This window comes from Microcebus murinus, chromosome 8 (genome assembly GCF_040939455.1).
Source record: "Microcebus murinus isolate Inina chromosome 8, M.murinus_Inina_mat1.0, whole genome shotgun sequence".
Classification (NCBI taxonomy): Eukaryota; Metazoa; Chordata; class Mammalia; order Primates; family Cheirogaleidae; genus Microcebus; species Microcebus murinus.
Genome location: NC_134111.1, coordinates 46,682,504 through 46,698,119, shown reverse-complemented (window position 1 = coordinate 46,698,119; position 15,616 = coordinate 46,682,504). Strand labels below are relative to the sequence as shown.

General features: G+C 35.7%; 1 protein-coding gene across 4 annotated transcripts in view; it reads right to left on the bottom strand.

Annotated features, from left to right (window-relative positions):
* B3GALT1 (beta-1,3-galactosyltransferase 1) overlaps nt 1-15,616 on the bottom strand; it is a 492,457-nt gene that overhangs the window by 335,021 nt on the left and 141,820 nt on the right. The gene's annotated exons all lie outside the window — the stretch shown is intronic.

Genomic DNA, 15,616 nt, shown 5'->3' with positions numbered 1-15,616 from the left:
TGCTCTAAAATATGACCTCTTGATCTGCTTGTTTTGTCAAATGATTTGCCTGTAGAGGCTCATAATGCAATGATGTAAGTTTGATAGTAATTGTGAACTCCACTTCTATGAAATATTCCGTATATCTTTGGAGTTCTTAAAAGCAAAGACTTAGAGATTAGGGAAAACGGGAACAATAAATTCTCTAAGGAGAGGCATTTGGTAGTGTTTTGTTTTCTTTTTTAAAATAGTACAGTCCTTGGCTGGTCCGAGTGCAGTGGTGTTTACAACTAATTGATCACAACCAGTTACAGATTTCTTTGTTCCTTCTCTACTCCCACTGCTTCACTTGACTAGCCTTACAAAAAAAAGTACAGTCCTTCATTATTAATCCTATTTTTATCATGGGAAATTTTTTGATTCCCATTAATCCAATTAAATATATGTGAGAATTGATGAATCTAAAAACCTTAAGGTTGAGTGCAATAATCTACATACAAAAAATGCACACACTTTATGGTTATATTTCTATGAAGTTCCAGGAAAATAAAAAATAAACTATAATGATAATCAGAACAGTAGATGTGAGAAATTAATGGAAACATGGCATGAGGAAACTCTCTGGAATAATGAAAAGATTATATATCCTGATTGGAATAGTGGTTACATGGGTACATACACTTAACAAAACTCATGGAACTGTGCTCTTAAAATCTGTCCATTTTATTGTAATTAGTTTATGCCTCAAATCAGAACCAACCAAACAAACAAGGAGACTCAAAGAGATTTCTTGGTTTATAGAATGATTTTGAATCAGGGAGTCTTTAAGAAGGACTGTTTAGTGAAAACCAGTTTGTCATTCTTTCATTCGTTCATCCACTTAAGAAGATTTACTAAGCACAAATATATCCAGAATTAACACAGTGGCAGTGTGCTAGAGAAAAATAATGGTTAGCAACATAGACACAGCCCCTACTCTTACAGATCTTAGAGTCTACTGGGAGAAAATAGACAAAAAAGACAAAAACAAGTCATGGCTGTAGCATTGAGAGAAGGCCCATGTTTCAACCAAGGGCTTGCATCAAAACAGAATGAACTACTTTATACTAAACCCCAAGCTAATCTGAGCTGAAAATACTGGCGTTCGCTGAGTCACTAAAAGATGATAGTGTTTAGATCAAAGCAAACCAAATTTTTTATTAAACCAAGCCCATATATGCTGTGAATCTAATTAATCAAAACATCAAAATATTTTTCAAGTCAAATTTCATTTGGCCATTGAAGACCTTTTTAACAGAATTTAGGTCTTCTACTCCCTAAGGCAATTTATATACACAGCTGTCCACGAGGGTAACATGGTGTTAAATGACCTTCTTTTCCATGAACAAGTCCCAGCTGGGAAGACAGGTGCATCTACTTCTGGTGACTCTGCTGCCAATGAGGGATTTGCAGGCTCTCCCAGCAGCAAGCATTATGCATACTCACAATAAATCCAAGCTTGTGACAGGTGCAGTGTTAGATATACAAACAAAATATAACCATGAATAGACCAGCATGCCAATATAAAATGGCTTCAGGTAAATATCCCCCCCATCACTACTACCCCCAGACTTTTAAAGGCAGTCCCTCTGAGGGCAATCCCATTTTGAAAGCACATGAAAATTTTCCATGGCCTAACTAGTAGCAAAACTCCTCTTGTTCCTTTTTATGGTTCTACAACCTAGTTGTTCAAAATCTTTTTTCCAAAATGAGAAGAATCATTTAGAAGATTAAATAGATGAAAGAATACAATTAAAATGAAAAGAATGAAATATGAACCAAACAACTAAGTTAATGAATTTCCAAGCCTTCTAAGAAGAACCAAGCTATTGTTTATTTTGTGAAAATGAAGACAACAAGAATGATTTTTAAAAGAATGAATAAATGGGAACATGTTTATAACAGTGACTTCAAAAATAGGGTTTGGAATGAGAAGCTTGCTTTAAAGGCTATAATGGATGATGAATGCTTTATAGTTAATCAACCAAATATCCACATTACCCTTTTACTGGTCTCTACGAATCTTCCTAGTCTCTGACCAGATAAATTAGGGTTTGGGTTACATCCTCCTGGCAGGACAGAAAATGGTCTCCTGAACTCCAAATTTAACTAGGACTCTAGAAAACCACCTCAAATATGAGAGCCACTCTATACCATCAGAAAATATTGTCAGATTGCAATCCAACTTGTAGAATGGCACTTTAATTACTTTCTCATTCCTGTCAGTGACAAGTTCAAAAGAAATCCTCTATTGCTGATTAGGAATTATAATTCCTGTCTGTGTAGGTTTCATATATTTAATATAAAAAACTTTGAAATGAAGCAAAAGAACACTTGGTATCTTCATTGGAACAGTAAGCATTATTTAACAGACTCTTCTAGTTTTCCTGATTCTATAGAGGGTTAACTGAGTCATTTTATAAGGCTGTACATTATAGAAAAATAATTGAAATTAATATGATACTTATCCAAAAACATATGAATTTCTTTTCATGAAGAGACAATTGATTTTTCTCTCCACTCCAATCCTAGGGGAAAATCTAGTTTTGTAGATTCATTTTAATATTCTTGACTCAACTATGTATGTGCATTAATTTGAGTTCTACATTAAGCTAATCAATAACATCTTACTGGTTTTCTTGTTAATAATTGAGTAAAATAAAATTTTGATAGTTCTTCATATTTATATAAAAATACTCTGCCCCTTTGAAAATTATCCTTCAATTGTTTTTTTGTATCTGTGTTTTGATTTCCCATAATAATTTAACCACACACTGCCATATAAACCCAGTGTTCACGTTTGTAGATACTACCATGGTCCCAAGAAGTGTCAATAAAAAAAAGAACAGAGATAGAAAAAGGCCAATTATGACACTGTGCGAAAAGAGGCTCCACAAACAAAGTATTAGGAGAATTATCATCATACAGCACACTGTGTTATAATTATGTTTTTTAAGCGTTATAAGCACAAGGAGTTTATACTTCCTTTTATGTTTACATATTTTTAAGTAACACTATAATAAAAATGATTTAACACAGAGGTTCAAAGAGAAGATTTTTGTCCTTGTTTTTGTTGTTGCTTTAAAGAGACTGTACATATTATACAAGTTTTAGAAACACTGGCCTGGAGGATTGTGGACAATGGGTATTTCAAATTTTGCATTGGTGGAAATTTAGTGTCTAAATTATAAAACTCTAGTGTCCTGAAAGAGTTAATTTATTTCAATCTCATGATCATCTTTAATTCAATACTGACTTTCCATCAGATCAGATACTATAATAAAGAAGGCTCAAAATAAATGTCATTGTTTTAAAAACCTATACCTAAGGGAACTTTAAAATCTCCCCTCTATAGCTATAAAATATCATTTATCTTTTCAGATTCTGATATATAATTAATTTGAGTTTAGTAATATTAGAGTCAGACCATGAAATTATTTTATTAGCAAAGGATTGCAAGGAGAGGTGGATTTATGCTGTATCCATTTAAAAGCAATAAGCCAAGAAGAAAGAAATTACAACAAATTTGTGTGGTTTAAAATGATGGAGTCATTTTCAACTTTTCTAAAATCATCTAACTGGGGAAATGATAGCTGGTATGTTGGAAGCATGTTTTAATTATTTTTAAAAATCCCTCATTTTTTCCTGTTTACTATTTATGTAAAAGAGCCTTTTATAGAACCCTGAGTTAAAATTGTATATCTTGAGATAACTCTTTTGGGCACATAACAGAGTGCTCTCTCTAGTGGTGGAGAAAGAAATACCAAATACACAGTTAACTCTACCACCAGGTAGAACAGGTGAAGAAGATTTCAGATCTGGCTCTGAACTTCTTGGAAAGGCAGAGTTAAGGAGGTTCTCACTGTTTGAGAGATGATGTTCATTTGTTCACAGAGAAATTCTTAGAATTTAGTAGATTAGGGACATGTCCATTGTTATTTTTCACTTACTTATCCTTAGTGCCTGGAAGATAGTAGGCATTTAATAAATGAATCAGTAATGTGTATAGCTAAGAGGATTAGACCAAGACAGCATGGTCATGCCATTGATAGCTTTGTACAGCTCTGTTTCAGCAAAAACATTTGGGCTTTAATTTTGTTTTAATTGAGGAATATTATTTGTTAGAATACAGAAATATATAACTAAAACAATTATTGTTTTGGTTTTATTTTAGCTTATGGGGATAGGCAAATGAAGATAAATACCAGAACACCTATCATTCTTTTCCACTGTGGATTTTGTTCTGTAGTGGAGTATTTTGATATTAAAGGAAGTGGTGATCTTTTTCATTTCTTTTAGTCATATTTTCTAACCATATTTAAGTAGCAAAGAGGACTTTCTCTGTGCCTCAGGGTAAAGTTGATTCAGAGTGAACACAGAATCACATTTTTGGCCTTTGAGCAATTAATTTGACCTTTGTAAGCCAATAGTGCAGACAATAGACTTTAAAACTATGGCTTTGAATTGCAAGTGCCAGCAGTTGGAGAGGAAAAAAATTCCAAAAGCCTGGATTTAAATATCAAGAGCCAAATCCTAGAGGACTTGGAGTAAAGGGTTTAAGGCCACAGAGAAGGTGGAAAAAATAAGTGATGACATATGAGAGTTTTTCCTACAGCACAGAGGAGAGAGAGAGAGAGAAAAAGGAGAAGAAAAAGAGTATAGATGGTATGGGTCACTCTATTCTTGGAACCTACTTTTGGGCTGGAACTCTGGGGAGTGATAGGGCCTTCCAAATTATTTAGTAACTGGGGACTCATTTCATGCCTACTCTGGAACTTGAGAAGAAGATATCTCTGCTAATTTCTCTTCATCAAACTAGTCAGCTGTAGTAGGCAGAACTGTCAGTGAGGCAGGTGTAGGTAAAGAGAGGGCCTACAATGGGCCTCCACCTCACCCAAGTTTTCTTCAGCTCTTGCAAGTTCTCAACACCATCGCTGAGTTAAAAAAAAAAAAAAAAAAAAAGGATCCTGATTTGACAATCAGCAAGCCTAAACAGTTACTCAGGCTTGATGTGGGAGGTTCCAGAGCTGAACAAAGTTGCAGGGTGGGCAGCTGTACCTTGGGACAAAAGGGAGGGTGCTGCTAAATCCCTAAGGGCCACAGAGGTCAATAAAAGCCAAACAGGGCAGAACTCCATGAGTCTCAAAGCAATCTTGTTATCAGTGACTACAAGACAGATGTCAAATGGCAACCATGGCTGTAGATGACACAGATGCAAACACATATCAGATATCCCAAATTTTGACAATATATAAGAACTTAACAGGGAGAAGAAGGCAGAGGGTAGAAAAAAGCAGTGGTGGAAAATCCTGAATGGAATGGAAAGAGGATCAGTTTAAGACAGGAGGTGGCCAAGTTACTGGCAAGATTAAATTTTCTGCTACAAACCAAAAAAGGACCAGAGAGTTGACTTGTGCTTACTAGCAGAAAAAAGGGAAGCTGTGTTTTATTCACTTAAATTTTGTCACATTTCCTCCTCAGTCATATACAGTTCTAAAAATAAAAGCTAATCCATCCAAAATATGTGCTCTCCTACAAACACATACCAATCCACATTTAAATAATCAAATAGTAACTAACAGGGAGGAAAAGAGATTGTTATGCAACTCCTGGGTCCCTAGCATTTAGTGCAACATTTTGACATAAAATATACATGAATATTTTTGAATTTGTAATTGAAAAATGAATTAATTGTTGTCAAAACCCATCTGGATAATAATAATAAACGCTGATATTGAACACTTTATTGGTACTAAACCTTTGCCTGTATAACTTCATTTAATCTTCATTTACCTATAGAGTAGTATCATTATTCTTATTGTAGAGAGTGGAAAGTAGTTTATAGGAGTTAAGTTACCTGCCCAAGTTCCCAAACTAGTAAGTGGCATTTCTAAGATTCAAAAACATACAATTAAACATATTGCAATGCTGAATCTTAATTTAAACAGTTGTTTTTGAATATTTGAAACATTTTGGAAAGATAGTTTCACACTGCCATTTGCTTTTATCTTTTACAACCTCGCTTAGCATCATAGCTCTGTAGATCTGGGAGGGACTCTATAGATTACCTGGTCCAATCCAACCACTTCGGTACGAGCTTCGACTACAGTCGACAGCCACAGATGAACACGCACAGCTGAGCGTGGACTTTAGCCGACAGCCGTGATATGACTTTTCTAATTTTTCATTTATCAAAATAAAATTGTGAACATTCAAAAATAACATAATGAAAACATATATGTTTATGTTTCCTATTCTGATTTACATTACAAATAAAGCTGCCTGTAAAGTAAAACAAGCTTTCAGTGCTTTAAAGCTTTCCTCATCACACAAGAGCAAAACGGATGCGTCGTCAATGCACAGCACAAACTGTCGTGCAGGCTATGAGTGCCGGCTGTTGGCAAGGTTTTGCAGCCGGTGAGCGCTGTACCAAAGTGGTTAAGAATTGATGGAATTGACTTATTCAAGGGCACACAGCAAACTAGTAGTTCATTGTTTAGGAAAAAGCTTTCATGCTCTCCAGTTTCCTCTTCAGTTTTTTCTCTTATTTCCTCATCCACTTAATATTTGTGAAAGAGATAAAAGGTGAAGAGTAGTGGTATTTAGGATTGGGAGCACAAAATCAGTAAATGAAGGTTGAGGGTAGGGTTGGTAAAGCAAACCCTTTGCATGAATATACCACTATAAACTTGTCCTAAAGCCATGCTTTTAAAAAGCTGGATAGTTGTATCCATTGTAAAGGAATTATTTACATGAATACTACTATCTCTGATCCCTAAACTTTTATTGCAAAGCAGATTTTCATATTTTGAAGATCTACTTTGTATATATTCTACTTTAATGTTCTGTGCCCACTTGCACAATACCCAAAATGTAAGAGAATATCAATCCTGTTTGAAATAATAAATAGAACTTTCAAAATTCTTACATCATTAGTATTTTCTATTCTGTCATTCAAGTGTGTTTTTGTTGTTTTCAATCAGCTTGCTGGAAAAGCCAGGGTGGACAAATAGATGTACTCAAAATTGATGATTCGATGGAAAGTGTTTGAGAAAAAATGATATCTTTAAAATGTTGTATAGTTTCCAAAACTACCCATTCTTTAAAACAGTTAGACACCGAGGTACATTGACAAATGGGTCTAATCGTTTCTCTGCAGTGGTCATCACAGTAGAATTGGTAATGTACTCTATTATTTTGTTAGACATGCACTTCTAGTGACATTATAGTGCCTATAAAATGGTCTGGTAACTTACAATCGAGATAAAACTAAAGTAATATATTACAGACAGTAGAAATCTTTCTTTGGAACTCACTTCCACATTATTATAGGAACTCACTGCATCATCCTTCCTCTTTCTTCTGTCCAGTCATCTAATTTTATTCTTCTTATGATTCTTAAACTGTCTTGTAGCTAGTTTGTGTTTAAAGACTCAGGTACAACTGTTCTGTATGGTTAATGACTGCTTGGCCCAGAGAAGCAAACATGCAGCCAAGCCCAGGGTGTGGGCACAATGGGCTATGAGCTGAGAGTGGGTCATGTTACCCCAAGGGTGTCATTTCATCTTGCACCTCCAGCTATACTTGCCAACATGGCTTTAAGCACCTTTAATTTATGTCTTTCTTCCCCTTTGTCCAAAAGGCTAACCTGTCAACCTCCTTCCCATATATAAGGATTTAAATCAGCCCAACATTCAAAAGCACATATGCTCATAAGTGGGAGGAATCTGAAACATGAAAAGCATTTGCCAATGTCTTAGCTTTTGCTCCTCATTTTGAGTTATGCATTAGGGTTCTTTGATGACTCCTAAAGCCTGAATAATTAATGAAAACATGGGCATGATCAAACACTTTGAAAGTAATTGGCCAATCTGCTCCTTTTATCCTCTGCAGACAGAATTATTTACGGAACTTCAACACTTATTTAAGGCAGGCTTTCTGAAAATTCAGAAGAAAGAATTTTCTCTTGTTTTCTTCTCTTCACATTTGGTGATACCCCTTTCTTTTTTTTTCTTCTTTGCCTCCTCCTCCTCAATTTCCTTCTTCTTAATGATTCCATTTCATCTGTTAAAATTAAGTATGAATTGTAGGTGATGAAACGAATTGCTCAAATTTGCTCAAATATTTAAGGAAACCATTATCTCAGCGAGGGGTGTAGAGGATGGAATTTTCAAATTTTATTTCTAATGGGGTGCCTATAGTTTTCAGCAGGGGACTAAACATCTACATAGAATGTTTTATTAAGATACAGGGACCCTAAAACATTTGACAGAATTCAGAACCGTCAACAGCATTCTTCCCCTCAAGGAAAAACCCAAGTAGCTGTGAAGGTATAATAGGACAAGAAGGTTCATGATTTGTTATCTTTCAACATCTGCTGCCTTTTTAAAGTCCTTAGCTGCAGGCCTCAGAATTGAAATGTGATTTGAGGCCACAACCTGGTGGGCTAGATATGATATTTTCTAAACTCCAGACCATAAAAATAATAAATGCTTGTAACCATGTCTACTGACATTAGAGAGACGCTCAATACTTTTAGCTGTCCTGAATCTGGCTGTGACTACTGAAGATAAATACCTAGAGCTGCTAACTTGAATGCTAATCATTGTCCCCAGTGGAGGCAAGCCAGTCACCTAAATGTTGATAGTGCTCTTTCTAATCCATTTACTATCGTGAATGCCTGTGATGGGTTGAATTTTGCATGCTTCCCCCAAATTCATATGCTAAAGTCCTAACCCCCAGTACCTCAGAATGGGACCTTATTGGGAAATAGGATTGTCGCTGATGCGATGTAATTAGTTGCGACGAGTTCATACTGGAGTAGGCCGGGCCCCTAATCCAGTACGACTGGTGTCTTTGTAAACAGAAGAAGTCTGGATACAGCCACAGACACAGGAAGAATGCCTTGTGACAATAAAGGCAGAGATTTGTTGTTTATGCTGCTGCCAAGAACACCAAAGCTTGCCAGCAAACCACTAGAAGCTAGAAGAGAGGCCTGGGACATACTCGCTTTCACAGCCTTGAAATGGAACCAACTCTGCCATTACCTTGACCTCAGACTTCTAGACCCCAGAACTGTGAGACAGTGATCCATCCAGCTTGTGGTACAGTAGTCCCTCCTTATCCCAGAGAATATTTTCCAGTGCCTGAGACTGCAGATCGGGATAGTACCTAACCCAACTGCAGTCAATCAGAACGCGTTTCTATTCACGTCTTCCACCCACAGATTTAATGCCTTCACTATTAATTAAGCACTCGTCATGCATTGTTGCCATAAATTTTGCAGTTTGAGGTATGACAGAAAAACTGGCACGAATTTGATTTTCCTTCTTCACAATTACATTGATAGAAGATGCATTCTTACTGTATATCTTAGCAACCTCAGCATACAATTTTTTTTCCTTTAACTTTTCACTTAAAGGAAGAACTTTAGAATTTCTCTTTGGCGTGTCTGAGTTGCCACATCATTCCTTGTGCACTTTGGGGCCACTATGACGTAAAATACATGAACACAAGCACTGGGTTACCACCACAGTAGATATGATGACCTAGGGGACACCAAGTGATTCATGGGTAGCATCTACAGAGTAGAGACACTGCACAGGGGATGATTCATGTCCCAGATGGATGGCCTGAGACATCATCACACTACTCAGAATGGCACATAATTTAAGACTTAGAAATTGCTGATTTTTGGAATTTTCTTTTTAATATTTTGGGCTACAGTTAACCATGGGTAATTGAAAGTAAAGAAAGCAAAATTGCAGATAAGGGGGGAGTACTACACTCTGTTACAGCAGCCATAGTGAAATAATACAACTATTTAGTAGGAAAACATAAAACATCTGATACAACATTTATAATGCATAAAGTATATATTTATTTGTTTGTTATAAGGAGAAAAAAATTTCAATCATTCAGTAATTATAACTGAGTTGGCAACTCAAAATTTTTGGAATCACTTTAGAATTTCATTTATGTCCTCTTTTTGGAGAGAAAACTACATCTTAAATAATTTACATTTTAACAGGTCAAAAGCATATCAAATTTTAAGAGTCTATCCAATGGTAGTAATGGGAATATACAATGCGGAATCAAAATTTTATTAAAATACAGTTGACAACTATTTCACCTAGTAACACATCTTTTGCATCAGAGGTAAGTTGTAGGAGTAGAACCAGGTTTTATAAGGCCTGAATCTTATACAATGTTGGGTTTCCTATTTAAGAAACAAAGACAAGACTACAACTCAACATTTACATTCATATAGAATAGATCCATGTGAGTGACAGGCCTGAAGCTTAGTCTTAATGAACTTCACCCTAAATCCATCTCTAGAGATAAGACAGTGACAACACAGCCCAGAGACAATACAATCAGTCTCACAGGGATGAATTGAATGCTTATATTAAAAACATTTTGCTATACTATATTTGTGAAAGAAATAGCAGGTTAAATACAAGGGAAAAAATAGATGATGATGCCAAAAGACATTGCAAATGTTCTAGATGGACCAATCTAGCCTAATCTGATAGCAGCATTTCTCTACAAGCAAATGAGCAAGACTTTGTCAACAAGAAGTCAAATCAGTAAGCTGGCCAGTCTGACAATTTAATGCTAAAAATGTCAAAACATGATGATTTGACATTATGAAGCTATGAACCAACTGCTTGATTAGAAATCTTTCATATTCCAGTGGGGTATCCCATAGACACAGTGTCATCCACTCACATTCCCATCCTGCCACATTTCCTCTCCCTCTGCACAGGAGTCAATACCGAGTCAGCTCAACAGCCTGTGCTATTTCTCACGTATTTATGCCTCTGCCATTCCAGTTTCTCCGGTTAGATGTCACCCTTTCTGTCTTCCCAGTAAATGTCCACTTACCTCTCTGTGACCCACATGGGGGTCAGTCCCAGACCTTAAAGTAACGGGTTGAGCATTTATTACTTTACATTTCTCCACATTACTCCAGGATAGTTCTTGAAGCCATAAATGTGATGTATCCTCTAGAAGAGCCTCACTTTTTCAAGACTTCACCTTTCTTCTTCTGTTTATTGCCTCCACATACAACAAACAGAAAGCCCTATTTGTTTTCCTTCTCAATTATCCCCAAATTTCTCTCCTAGCCCCGGTTCACTCATACAGTCACTTTCTTCCTACTTTTGATTTTCACAATCAAAAAATTGAACAGCCAAAGGCAGAACCTTTCTAGCAGGGCAGTGGAGGGAAGGAAACTTAGAAACCATCTTTATCTCCAGGTGGCAGGGAAAGGCTGGGAACACTCTATGTTGCTAAATATGTGTTTCTTCTCTTTTCAAGATTCAAATACCCTCAGATACTCCAGGAAAACCTCCCTAATGATCCACTGTCACCTGTTACACCATGCATCATTGATTACCTTTAACACATTGATATTATTGTACTTATGATAATATATTGAAATGTTATTTAAGCCTATTTCTAGCAGAATTTGAACTTCTTGAAATCAGGGACTCTATATTCTCACTGCCTAACAGTGATCGGCACGTAATACATTCTTAGGTAATGCTTGTAAGAGAGTGAAATTATCTTCGCAGGTTATTTCAAATGTGTCTATTCTCTCAGGTCATGTTTATTTAGAATTTACATGAAAACGGGAATTTGGCCCGCTCATTTTCAGAAAGACTTGCATGTAGTACCTGCTCAATAAATATTTATTGATTGAAAGAATGAAGTCACAAGATTTGAACTTGTGAATCATTAATTGCAGCAAATATATTTCGAAGTCCCAAGCAGAACTCATTGCAGATATCTGAACACAAAATGTGCCCAAATAAGTTTTCTTAATTAATTATATAATTAAGCAGCCAAATTCAGACTAACTTTGCTTTTGGCAGTTTTAATGTTCCACATGGAAAATGACTTAACATTCCTATACTTTTTCACAAAAAAATTAGAAAGGATATTTATACCTCTCCCACATGTATATGACAGTTTTATATGAAGAATTCCAACAAATAAAAATACTGGTATCACTTAAGGTAGTTGCCATTTTTCACTATGTCTCACTTAATACTTGACAGCTCTGTTCCTTAGATACTGCCAAATAAAGACTCAGTGCCAAATAAAGATTCAGTGACAAAAATGAAGAATGGGGAGGAGTATAGCAAGCAAAGGGAAGACCAGGGTAAAAGCTCTGAAAAAGGAGGAGGTTGGAATGTTCAGTTAAAAAAAATAAAGGATACTTGGGTGTTTTCTAGACAATAATGATGACTTGGAGGACAGCAGTAAATTTGTGTATGATATTTTAGACTATGATTAGACACTTGAACTTTATTCTAAAGTTTAATGAGGAGTCACTAAAGCTTCTGCAGGGTATGAGTCACCAAGATGGATCCACTGGATTCAAGGGCTAAAGCCTACAGTGAGATCAGAGTTCATGGGAAATACTCAATTAGACCCACGAATTCGGATGGTGCTGCTAAAACACCGAGGCGGTTTGGAAAGGTCTAAGTAAAACTGGGGCTACGATCTTTGGCATAGGGATTCCTGTTAACAGCCCCCACTCCACTTTTATTTCATGTGCCTTCAAACACACATTGATGCAGCAGGACTGAGTAACTGAAGCAATGTACGTATATGAATTCTGACTTCACATCCCATGACAGTACCTCATCAGCACCAACATATAAAGATTGTCTAATTTGTATATCCCTGAAAATCCTGCAGCCAGATGTGCAGGGATAGCAGAGTCAAAACATATACTAATTTTATTTAGGATCAACACACTGAAATTAGCTAATTAGTATACAGCCGTTCACGGCAAGAAAGTAAACTTCAAAACTGTTAGAGGAGCCAATCTCACAAAGGGAATTCCCTACTAAAGAGTATAACAAACCTGAGCTTTCTTGGTCTGTGAGCACTTTCTCCTACTTCTGTGGTTCATACTATCCCTCTGCTCTCCTACCACCTGGCCAAAGGCCCTGGAACTTTCTTTGAGAGTCCTTGAACTGGATATCATGAACAGGCTTGGCCTAGGTACCCATCACCAAAGAAAGGCCTTCCATAGTTTTATGGTGACTTATGGACCATGTAAGGTGGTCACAAAGAATTTAAGGTACTGTGATCTTTCACTTTTACTTCAAGGGAATACATATATGTGGTGTATGTATTAAAAGGAAAGTAAATTTTAGATATATTGAATAATATTACATTGGGTAGCTTTTGTAATGTGTAATAATCCTATAAGTAATCTGGAAAGGCTACCTCTGGTAAGTTTCCATGTGCCATACTGACACTGTTCACTGTAGGTGGTGGACGGCCTGTAGCTCTGATAGTAACCTACTCGAACTCTGTCTCAGCTGGGTTTTCCCAAAGCTCATTAGCTTCTGAGAGAGACTGCCAAAAACTCAGTTTCTACATCTGCTCACTTACATCTTCAACTCTGAAACCCATCTTTCATTTTCAATGGGAGTAATTTAGAAGAAAGGGGCTTGGTATATGGATTTTTTTTTTTCCTTTCCAGCTAAATCTGAAAGGATAAAACTGTCCCATCTGTGAAAGGACAGTTTGCATACACCAATTTGTCTTCCCCACAAGTCTTAGTTCTATTCATGTGGCATAAACGAATCAAATGTCGATATTTATTTTCAAACTGCACATATATTTAATGTGGTTAATTAATTCACAGGTCCTGTTTAGAAATAACAGTTCCCACAGGCCTTCATAGGAGAGAAACCTAAAGAAGAAGGGGTCTCCTCATTTGTTTATCCAGCATTCTGCTTATCTATTTTTAGCAGATTCTTCTTCATTTTTCCCCATTGAACAGGATCAAGGAGCTGAACCTACATTATAATGAATCTCTTCAATCAGCCCACTCTCTTTCCTACCTGTACAAAGCATAATAAAATGCCGGGCTTCTAAAAGCCACAAAACCTATTTTCTACATAGAATAATGAATCCTTAGGGCAGAGGCTCTGGATGCTCCCTTACAATAGCTATATGAAATTGATCAAAGCACTTGGAAAAGTAGGTACATAGTTTATTATTAATTTTACATTTCCTCATGCTTTTCAAAATTCTTTAAATAGAAATAATCTCACTGAAACTGGTCTGCTAAGACTCACAAATTAAAATCAAAGGACTGGTGAATATAATCTTAAGTAACATAGTGAAGTCTTTAACATAGATTAAATGGATCATGATACCGGGCAGTGGGCTATAGAGGTTATGGGGGGTGGGACAATCTTAACTCATAAGGATGGGTTCTAGTCCCTCCTTCTGTTTCAAAACAGCTCCTTCTGTTTCCAAATGCAATTTAATTTTTCTTTCTCTTTTTTTCTAATTTTAAAATGTTACGTGGGTACCAATGTTTAACTTGCATATATTGCCTTTGCCCCGCCCAAGTCAGAGCTATAAGCATGTCCATCCCCCAGACTGTGCACACCTCACTCATTAGGTGTGAATATACCCATCCCCTCCTCCTGCCTCCCACCTGCCTGACACCCAATGAACAAAACGTAATTTAGACATCAATATCTAAAACAAAGAACTGTTGTAGTTATTAAAACAATCCCACAGCCCTCTATAAATTATTTAAAACCTAAATCTTTACAACATTCCAATGAATTGCATTGGATTACAAACATATCTACATATTAATATTATTATTTAGAATTTACAGTTAGAATGCTGAGGTTAAAATCTCTTTCCCAATTAAACAAAACGAAGATAGAACATATAAAGACTATTATTTCTATCTAATTTTTAATTGCTAAAATCCAGAAACATAAGTTAACAGATTTTTAGTCTTTTCTAAAATGATCTGACATAAGAAAATGATTAATGGGAGCCATTTTGGGGATGATTATATCAGTGAACTTGGTGGACCTTATTGGTATTATTAAATTAATAGCATCAAGTCCATTCCCCTTGGGATATAGCAAAAGTCAAGTAGAGATACATGGGGTTTGAAGTTGGTAAGATGCACTGCTGAGTCCTTGGTACTGGAACTCATGCATATACATCAGGATTATGGTTCAGAGGAAAGCTATTGTGATGAAAATTTATTTTTGAAAGTGGACAAACTCAGAGTTCAGAAAATTCCTGAGAATCAACATGGTGGGAAAGATAGTATTTTGTTACAAACTCCATAAAAATAATTTTATATAATTTGCTATTAATAGAGAATAGTTGACAATTTGCATATGTTTTAAGGTATAAAAGGCTAGTCATTTTTTAATGCTAATCATATTTTTTCTTATGATTTTTAATGATCATATATATTAATTAATCATGTATTATATATAAAAATATTGATGATAATTAGAAACTGCTTTCCAGTATAGTTTCCTATTTTTAGGATGACAATTATTGTTCAACAATATGTTACCAAAGTCTCTTTATATAGTGCTATTTTTAACTTTTATTTTACAATGATAAATACTTATTAGATCACATTTTTAGTACTATGACTAGTGATGTAAGATGCATTTTATTAAGATTTAGAATGTGCTTTTATCATGGACACATTTGTTCCCTTGGACTGTTTAAGTATAACCAGGCACTTCTGACTAGTTTGTGTGGATTTAGTTTAAATAATGAAAACTATTTTAAT